Raw genomic sequence first — 9,983 nt, forward strand, 5'->3', positions numbered from 1 at the left:
AAGGAAGTGATGACTCCAACCAACAGGTATAAAGGACAGGAGTTCTGCCAGCAGTGTGCATGAGCTTGGCCATGGATCCTTCCCCAATTAAGGTGTGGGATTACTACAGCCTGTGAGAGACCCTAAGACAGAGGTGTCTGTGCCCAGATCCTTGACCTTCAGAAGCCATGAAATAATGAATATTTGCTAGTCTAGTTTACTATGTTCAGGGGAAATTTGTTATGCAGCAATAGATAACTAATACATGTTGGTTTCACTTTTCAGGATGCACGAGTATACTTTCACCTGAAATTTCCGCTTATTCAAAGTAAGCAGATTTATTAGCTCAAATGTTGGTTACCTTCACTAATGATATTCTAGAGTGATATGGAGACTTGAGAGAGATGCATCATATATTATGTTCATTACAAGCTTTTCTTCATTCTGTTCTATGGCAACTGGCCGTATTTGAAGTAGATGGTAACTAGCCTATGGAGGGACAGCTGAGGGGATTAATGCTTCCTTGATGAGCACACCGGGTTAGTGCCTTGAAAAGGGTCTTGAAGTTTCTACTTCAGCCTTGTCTCTGGCACTTGGTGGGCCTCAAGTCTACTTGAGAAAAGCAGGTGTATGCTCCGGACCTCTTCAGATGCAGAGTTTGCCAGCCTTGGCTTCAAAGCTGCATTGCAGTGAGTCCTGACCCCTCCCACTGTCTGTGATTGCCCTGCACACCATCCACAGACTAGATGCTTGTAGGGGACAGCTTTCTCCTCTGCCCAGGGAAATTCAGGTCTTGGGAGGCAGACATCTTTTCAGAACTTTATCATTGTTTAAATTTAAAAGAAAAACATGTCAAGGGTGTTCTTTTGAGAAATTTACAAAGGGACATATGATCACAAGCTGGGACGAGGAAAACTGGAGTACAAACCCAGACAATATATGGCTTCTAGGGTACTTTGTAAAGGGACAGTTGCCAATATTGTCCTGAAAGATTTCAAGATACCAAGTTTCTCCTTGCCACTTTTAACAAACTAATGAATTCAACTATTCCTGGTGGGGGTGAGAGGCAGGCAAGAGCAGTCAGAATGCATTTGGGTTCTGCATGTTTCTTGGTTGACTTTGGTCTTAAATTTGGATTTAGACAAAGCAGTAGCTAAATTCCATTTCTTCCAAATACTCAGCTTATTTTGAGCCATACACTTTTACTTTGATTGCTTGCTTTTGGGCTTGTGGAATTTATAAGCTTTTCATCTTTACTTTTCTTTACTCTGTCTACCAACATGTATGCCCATTATTACCCATCTGTCCCCCTGATTTTGTAATGTCTATGAACATTTTGAACAAGGAAAAAGAAACTAATAGCCCAAGTGATTTTGGGTGACTGTCCATGGATAAGTATGCATAGAGTACGTACTATGCAAGGGACTTTACCATGCGTTAGCCCTTTGGTCCTCATAAGAGCTGACGGACAATATAATCTTGCTATCACTCCCTATTAGCTGTGTAGCCTTGCTTTTTCTACTTTCTGGGCCTTGTTTTCCTTATCTGCAGAGTCTTCTGCCAACACAGGGAGCTTAACTGATATACAATTGACACTGAGAGCCTTTGCAAGAAAGCCAATGCGTATGCGGGGAACCCTGTTCATGTTTTCTAATTTGTTATATTTTTTCATGAATGGGCCTTACATCTACTCAGGTGTGCTGTTACTAAGTCTGTTATAAAATTGGCTTCAGAAAAGCTTCAGGCCCCCAGATGTCTGTATTCCCATATTACTCTGGGGCTGAGGCATCAAAGCCTCAGTGTGAATCATTATATCAAAGGGGAAAGGTGTTGAGCCTTCATTAGCTTAAATTCTAGTGTTTAAGAGTGTCCTAAGTAATCCAGAAGTTCTAACCAGGTTTTTAGGGGCCAGATTCAGGATGAGGGCATTCATTGGGACAGGATGTATTTAGAAATTTAGATGTGGAATAGACAGAGACGGAGTTTTGTGAATGCAGGTTGGTAATGGTAAGCACCTGGGCAGCCAGAGTTTTAATTAAAAGGCAAGATCATAGTGCCCTTGTTCCCAAATCCACTGCACATTGGAATTACCTGAAGATCTTTTTAAAAAGACTGAAGCTGGCTTCTACTCCAGACATTTTGATTCCACTGTGTGGAGTATAACCTGGCATCAAGATTAAAAAAAAAAAAAGGTCACCATCAATTCTAGTGTATAGCAAAATTTGAGAACCATAAGAGTAATGGCAAAAGGCTTAAGCTTTAATTTCAGACAGATCTTAGTTCAAATTCCCATTTTACTCTTAGACTGTATGATTTTGGGAAAGTTATCTGCCCTCTCTTAACTTTGGTTTTCTTTCTTTTTCTTTTCCTTCCTTCTTTTGTAAATTAGAGATAATAATAACACCTGGCACATATAGCTATTTTTAACCTTAAATATATACTACTACCAGAGTTTCAGTGTTAGAAGGAGGCTTGCTGGTGGTCAGCGGAGAGGCATACTTAGGAACCAAGACAGCATGGCGTGGAAGGAAATGTGGCTTCCTTCCTAACCTGGCTTCTCCCTATCCCTGTTTCCAAGAATCAGGCAGTGGGAATATTTAAGAAAGCTGCTGTCTCTCATTCCCCAGGCGTTCCGACTTGTAAGGGCTCATCAGTCAACCCATTTGACTTATTACCAGGATGTGTAATTTTGAGGTTTGTGTCAAAGGAACAGCCTTGTTCCTTGTTAGCATTGTTCTAATTACAGGAAAATCAGATAATATATATTACGCATATATTTTTATGACAGGTCATTTAGAAAACAGGCTTGGTTTCTAATAATTTAACAAAGGAAGAGAGGGGTGGTCTAATTGAATAATGAAATCATTTTAAGTGTTAGTTTGGCTGAAAACTTATGACTCCAGATATTTCAAATCTGTGCTGAAAACAGCTGAAAGTATACCCAGAACCATCAGGATTTAATTCACAGATAGATATGTATATTTTAGATTTACATTGTCCTTTATTTCATTTTTAACTAGAGCTAAGCATTTTGTAGACACTTCTATCATTGTCAGCAGATGGCTGCATTCACACTAATGAAGTGTCTTTTTAAATTAAACTTTTGATTTTGAGACAATTGTGATTATTTCCAAATGTAGGTAGATTCACAAGCAGTTGTAAGAAATATCAATATACCTTTTACCCAGTTTCTCCCAATGGCAAAATATTGCAAAGGTATAGCACAGTATCACAGCCAGGATATGGATATTGGTACAATCAAAAACAAAGCATTTGCATGACCACAAGTTTCTTCATGTCACCCTTTTATAGACATACCAACCTTCCTCCAGCCCCTCTTCCCTCCCCAGTGCCTGGCAAACACTAACTGCTCTCCATTTCTATAATTTTGTCATTTTTAGGATGTTACATGGATAACATTATATAGCACGTAACCTTTTGGAATTGACTTTTTCACTCAGCATAGCTTGGTGTCCTTGTGACTTGGGAATGGTTCCCTTCTCTTCTATTTTCTGGAAGAGACTGTATATAGTCAGTGTTACTTTAAACATTTGATAGAATTCTCCAGTGAAACAATTTGGGCCTGGAGATTTCTTTTCTGGGAGTTTTAAAATTATGAATTCAAATTCCTCAATAGCTACAGGACTATTCAAATGGTCTCCTTCACACTGAATGTGCTGTAGCAGCTTGTGCTTTTTTTTGAAGAACTGGCCAATTTCATACAAATTGTCAAATTTATGTGTGCAGAGTTGTTCATAGTGTTCCCTTATTTTACTTTTGTTGTCTGCAGGGTCTGTAGGGCTATCCTGTGTTTTGTTCCTGCTACTGGGAATTTGTGCCTTCTCTTTTATTCTTTGTCAGTATTATCAGATATGTGATTTTTCAGATATATTCTTCCATTCTGTGGGTTATCTTTTCATTTTCTTGATATTGTCTTTTGAAGCACAAAAGTTTTTAATTTTGGTGAATTCCAACTTATGTGTTTTTTTTTTTGTTTAATTGTATATGCTTTAAGTGTCATATCTAAGAAACCACTATATAACCTAAAGTCATGAAGATATACACTTACTTTTTTTTCTAAGACTTTTATAGTTTCAGTTCTTACATTTACATCTTAATCCATTTGAGTGGTTCCTTGTGAGTGGTGTGAGTTACCATGTTCAATTTCATTTTCTTTTGCATGTAATTACCTTTCTTTTGATTAATGTTTCCAGGATATATATTTTTCCATAATTTTAACTTTAATCTGTCAGCAGTGTTATATTTAAAGTGAGTAGACAGTGTAATTTCTATCCTTTAATTGGTGTATTTAGACCACTTACGTTTAATGAAATTATTGTGTTAGCACTTAAAACTGTCATTTTATTTTTGTTTGCTGTTTGTTCTCTCAGGTTTTTTGTTTTTGTATTGTTTCTCTGTTTTCTTTTTTTTGCCTTTCTATTTGTACATTTTCTAGAATTCAATTTTCTTTTATCTATAGGGTTTTTGAGTATATCTCTTTGTATAGCTTTTTTAGCAGTTACTCTAAGTATTACATTAAATATACATGACATCACAGTCTATTGAAATTGTCATTTTGCTAGCTTGCGTGAAGTATAAAAAATTTGCCTTCCTTTGTATTTCTTTATTTTCCGTCATGTATAATATAATTGTCTTAAATATTTCCTGTTCATACATTTAAAACCACATCCAGTGGCATTATAATTTTGACTTCAACCATCAACTATAAATTAGAGAATTGTGGAGAAGGAAAGCCTATTACATTTATCCGTATTTTTGCTTACCATGTTCTTTCTTCTTTCCTGATATTTCAAAGTTCCTTCTTTTATTATTTCCTTTCTGCTTAGAAAATTTCCTTTAGTCATTATTTTAGAGCAGGACTGCCAGAAACAAATTTTCTTACGTTTTCCTTTGTTAGAGAAATGTCTTGATTTCTCCTTAATTTGTGAAGGATGATGTCTCTGGATAGAAGGTTCTGGCTTGGCATTTCAATTTTTTTTTTTCCCTTGAAAAATGTGGGAATTCCTTCTGGTCTCCATTGTTGTTGATGAGAAATTCATTATCATCCAAACTGTTTTCCATGAGGAGTCATTTCCCTCACTGCACTGAAGATATTTTCTTTGTGTTTACTTTTTTTTTTTTTTTTAAGATTTTATTCATCCATTCATGAGAGACAGAGAGAGAGAGAGAGGCAGAGGGAGAAGCAGGCTCCCAAGGAGCAGGGAGCCCGATGCGGGACTCGATCCCAGGACCCCGGGATCATGACCCGAGCCGAAGGCAGACGCTCAACCATCTGAGCCACCCAGGCGCCCTCTTTGTGTTTACTTTTAAGAAGTTTGACCATGATGTGTCCTGGTGTTATGGACTGTATTGTATTTCTCCCAAATTCATATGTTGAAACCCTAATGCCCAATGTAACTGCCTTTGGAGATGGGGACTTTAAGGAGCTAAGTGATGTTAAATCAAGTCATAAGGGTGGATTCCTAATTGGACAGGACTGGTGTTCTTATGAGAAAGAGATACCAGATCTCTCTCTCTCTCTCTCGTCCTCCCTCTCCATCTCTCTCCATGCATGCACAGAGGAAAAGCCATGTGAGGATGGGGTGAGAAAACAGTCATCTATAAGCCAGGGGGAAAGTCCTCACCAGACGCTCATTTGCTGGGACTTAGATCTTAGACCTCTAGCATCCAAAACTATGAGAAAATTGATTCATTTAGGTTTTTGAGTCTGTAGGTTTATGTCTTTTGCCAAATCAGGAAGAATTCAGCCATTATTTTCTCAGATATTTTTTTAGTCCTGCATCCTTTTTCTATCCTTCTGGGACTAAATGACATGATCCAATGTTTAGATCTTTTGTTGTAGTCCCATGGATTCCTGAGGCTCTGTTTATTTATTTTTTAAATCTGCTTTCTTCCCGTTAAGGTTGGGTAATGTATATTGCTTTATTTTCAGGTTCAATATTCTTTCATCTATCCTCTCCATTCTGATTTTCAGCCCTTCCAAGGAGCTTTTAAATTTTAGTTATTTTATTTTAGGTTTAAAATTCCATTTGTTGTTATTGTATTCAGGTTTAAAATTTCCATTTTGTCTTTCTTACATCTTCTATTTCTTCAGAAAGACTTTTTATTCCTTTGCTGAAACTTTGTGTGTTTTTTTTTTCCATTGGCTTTAAGTGTATTCTTACTTGCTCCTCAAAGCATTTTTATGGTGGCTGCTTTAAACATTTTGTCATGTGATTCTAACATCTATGTCAGCATTGTGTTGGCATTTATTGATGTTTTTTATTAAATGCACAATATTTCTGGTTCTTAGTATGATGTGTGTTTTTTTATTAAAACCTGGACATTTGGGGTTTTATAAATTTTGCGTATTTCTGAATCTTACTTAAACGTTCTGTTTTAGCTGGCTTTCCCTTACACTACTAGGCAAAGTATTTCCTGCTCCCTACTAGTCTTTTCGTGTGGAATGGGGAGGCTTGTTACTGTTCTTGTGGGGGTGAAATCTTGGCTACCTGCTCTGCCTTTTGTTACTGCCTTAGCAGAGTGTTTGGGGTGCTTTGTTCAGTTTGGCAGAGGTGACATCTAAGTGCGCCCATTAGCCTTTGCTGTTACAGGCTGGGAAGGGGCCATGGTGTTTTTTTGTGGTGTGTGGCTGGAGTAGAGCAGTTATTTTCTGAAAGGTTTCAGTCTTGCTAGGCTGCCCTTTTGCTCGCCTTTGGCTGGAGAGAGCAGAATTTAGTTGGAATTTCTTTTGTCTGTGCCTATTAGAATTTCCGGATTGCTGGTTTCTTCTGTCTAGAATATATGAAGCAAAACAACCCCTCCTCCAATATATATATATATATATATAACCAAACTTGAAAATACCCAAAACCCAACAAACCCAGGAAGCTTATCACTGTGTGTTCCTTGGGTCCCAAGGCCCCCAGCTCATCTGTCTTCTCTCCACCTTTCAGAATTTCCTTATGTTTCCTCTGTATGTAATGCACAGGGTTTTTAGTTATACTTAGCAGGAGGAATAAGAAAAAGTATTTCTACTCCATTTTTCCTGTCATGGAAGTCCCTTGAACTCTGTCATTTTAATGGCTAATGATTTTTAATTCATTATAATGCACTTTTTTTTTTAAAAGTAGACACAAGACAAACACAAATTTTCTTTTCATGTGTTCATCACCTAGTCAGGAAAGCCCCCTAGAACATGTATCAAGTAACTTTTGGCAATAAAATTAGCATGTCTTAAAAGGAATCTGTTGACAAATATATAATACATACAATTCAAAGCTGGCTTTATACTGCTGCATTTAAGTCTGTGCATATTATGTAGCTTTAATATCTTAAATAGCTTGTTAACATACTACCAGCAATCCATTCCGTTTGGAATTAAAACCTTTCTGTGGACATTAAGTAGCTATAGGAAAAGCAGAAATCAGCACTTTAGAATTGGTTTATTTTATAACCAAATGTCAACTAATTACTCCAGTAAGTTGAAAATTCTTGCTTGTCTTAACCAGGGTTATGCTCCTTTTCAGAGAAAAAAAATCCTGTGTCATAAAATCTCTCTCTTTCCCTCCCACCTCCTTGTTGTAAAAGGTTAAGTGTTTCCTCATCTGGGTTTTACTGTAGGAGTCACATAAATGACCAGATTTATTAAGCATAGACTTCTTGAGAGCATTTGGGAAAAGTGAAGATTACAACCTTCAGTCAATGGACAGCTCCTTATGGGTCTGCAAATCCTGATCTATTGGCCCCTGTCTGGGGCCACTGTCAGAAGTCTCCCCCAGGGAATTGTTTGACTCTGTCTATTCTCAACCACTGTCTTTCCTTTGACTGGGATTATGTCCAAGGCATGCCCACTTTTCCTGTCTTCTGCTTCCCTCACCTCAGTTTATCACATCTTAGGAAATCCCTTTCTTACTGTTCCCATGGCTTTGTTTAGCCCTGATCCACCATCCTTTCCCTTTCACCTCCAATTACTTCAGACGTCCCAGAATCACAGTTGCTTATTCACAAATATGGGAAGAAAGACCTCAAGAGACTAAAGTGGTTTTACTAAGACATGCATATAAATAGTGAAACAGAGGATAAGAACTCCCATTTTCTAATAAAAAAATATTTCTATCTTTGTTACATTTCTATAATTCCCTCTTTCTCTTTTTGTTAAATTTCTATAATCTCCCTGGGGGCAGAGAAGGGAGGAATAAAATGTCACTAACAATGGGTGATCAGTGGTATGAATTAACCCAAATCAAGAAAAGGAAAGTCATACATAGATGAACAAAATATAACAAAATAACTTGTGTCCTGTAATTCAAATTCCCTTGGAATTATCTAGAAGCCAATTCACCTGGTGTCAAAATCTGGAAAGAGGTTGGATGGATCTTCCTTGGTATTCCCATAGAAGTAGTCTAAAACATATATTACTAGTTGACATTTGTTGTAAAATAAACCAACTCTTTTGCTTGAAAGTGACAGAAAGCCAACTGAAAAATTCCTGAAACAAAGGAAAAAAATCACTGGCTCATGTATTCAAGAAATAGGTGTGAGGCACGGGTGTTTAAAAATTGTGGTCAGGAATTTGTCTTTGTACATCCTTCAGCTCTGCCTTCCTGTGTTGGCTTAATTTCCAAGTAGGCTTGACTTTTTAAATTTTTATTATTTATTTATTTTTATTTTTTATAAGCAGCACCAGGCTTGCATCTTAAAAGCTTAGACACTCTAGGGGAATGAAGGTCTTTTTTCCCAATAGTCCTGGTAAGAGTCGTGCACTTTTTCTGACTGGAACTCCTAAGGTCATGTGTTCATCTCTGGAACAATCAATCAGTTGGGAACTGGAATGCTCAGACTGGCCTAAATTCCTGGTTACATTTCTTAACCCCAGAGATGGAGTCAGTTCTATGTAAACTACATAAATTGTGAGAAGAGTAGGAATATTTGCTCTAAAGGTATATTGAGATGCTATCACCAACAAAAGAAGGAAGGGATGCCATGAGGGTAGATCAACATATATCTGTTGCCCATGGAGGAGGTCATGATATGACCAGAGAATGAGGTCGGGGAGAATTAATCCCATGAACACCAAAACTTTCCTGGTGATCCCTGGTTTAAGCATGTTTTCTGAGTCAGGGATAGTATCCTAAAGATTCAGATTTCTCCCCAAATCTGCTTTAGAATCTTCCTAAAATTTTCATCTATTTTAAGATTTTCATAAATTTTAAGAATTTGTGTGTCATCCTTGCCCAGGGGCCATGCTAATCTTCTCTGTATCATTCCAATTTTGGTATATGTGCTGCTGAAGTGAACACACACACCCCTTTTGTTTTAAAACTGTCTTTCTTTCCCCAAAGCATGAGACTTCAAGACACATTTTTTAAAAAAGAAATTATTATTCAATTTTCTTTCTTCCACTTTGTTTAGCCATGTACATCAAAGTGATATCAACCCATTGTGAATATACTTTATTCTAGCAAAGTTACTGGCTAGGTAAGTTTGGAAGGCCAGGCTGGAAATGTAACCACTTCTCGTATTTTTTAAAAGGAAAAATGAATTTCATGTTCCACCCAACTAATTTACAAATGAACCATTGGAATACAATCCATTTACAAGCCCATACTGCTAAGAAATCTAGCAGATGCATCAGTGAACTTTAATTACATGGGATCATTTGATTAGCTTAGTCTTCATTCTCTATTCCAATAACCAGATATTTTCCTGGAGCAAAGTTAGAGCAGATATGATCAGTTGTACAAGTTGGGGCAATTGCATTTATTTGAATAGATGACCTAGGTATAACCATGCCTTAAATAAACTCTCTTCCCTTCCTGGTGAGCATAGGGGAAGATTAGTAAGGTACTCTCTTGTTCAGTGAATTTATCAGAAAATCTTGTTTCCAAACAGATAAAAATATTTTAATGACTCTTAAGATAGGCACAGTCTTTGAGCTGATGGTTTTGGAGAAACCCTTTAAAGAATGTAATTCTCAGAAGAGAATTTCCCAGGGGTTCAGA

The 9,983-nt window shown here is 37.2% G+C and overlaps 1 non-coding gene across 1 annotated transcript; it reads right to left on the reverse strand.

The window, feature by feature from the left end:
- Positions 1-9,174: 9,174 nt before the first annotated feature.
- LOC112834306 (U6 spliceosomal RNA) lies at positions 9,175-9,281 on the reverse strand. The gene has a single exon (XR_003210833.2). It is a non-coding gene; the product is annotated as a U6 spliceosomal RNA (small nuclear RNA).
- Between the last annotated feature and the right edge of the window lie 702 nt (positions 9,282-9,983).

The sequence above is a fragment of the Callorhinus ursinus genome, unplaced genomic scaffold (genome assembly GCF_003265705.2).
Source record: "Callorhinus ursinus isolate GAN/ISIS: 27379988/994484 unplaced genomic scaffold, GSC_fseal_2.0 scaffold15, whole genome shotgun sequence".
NCBI lineage: Eukaryota > Metazoa > Chordata > Mammalia > Carnivora > Otariidae > Callorhinus > Callorhinus ursinus.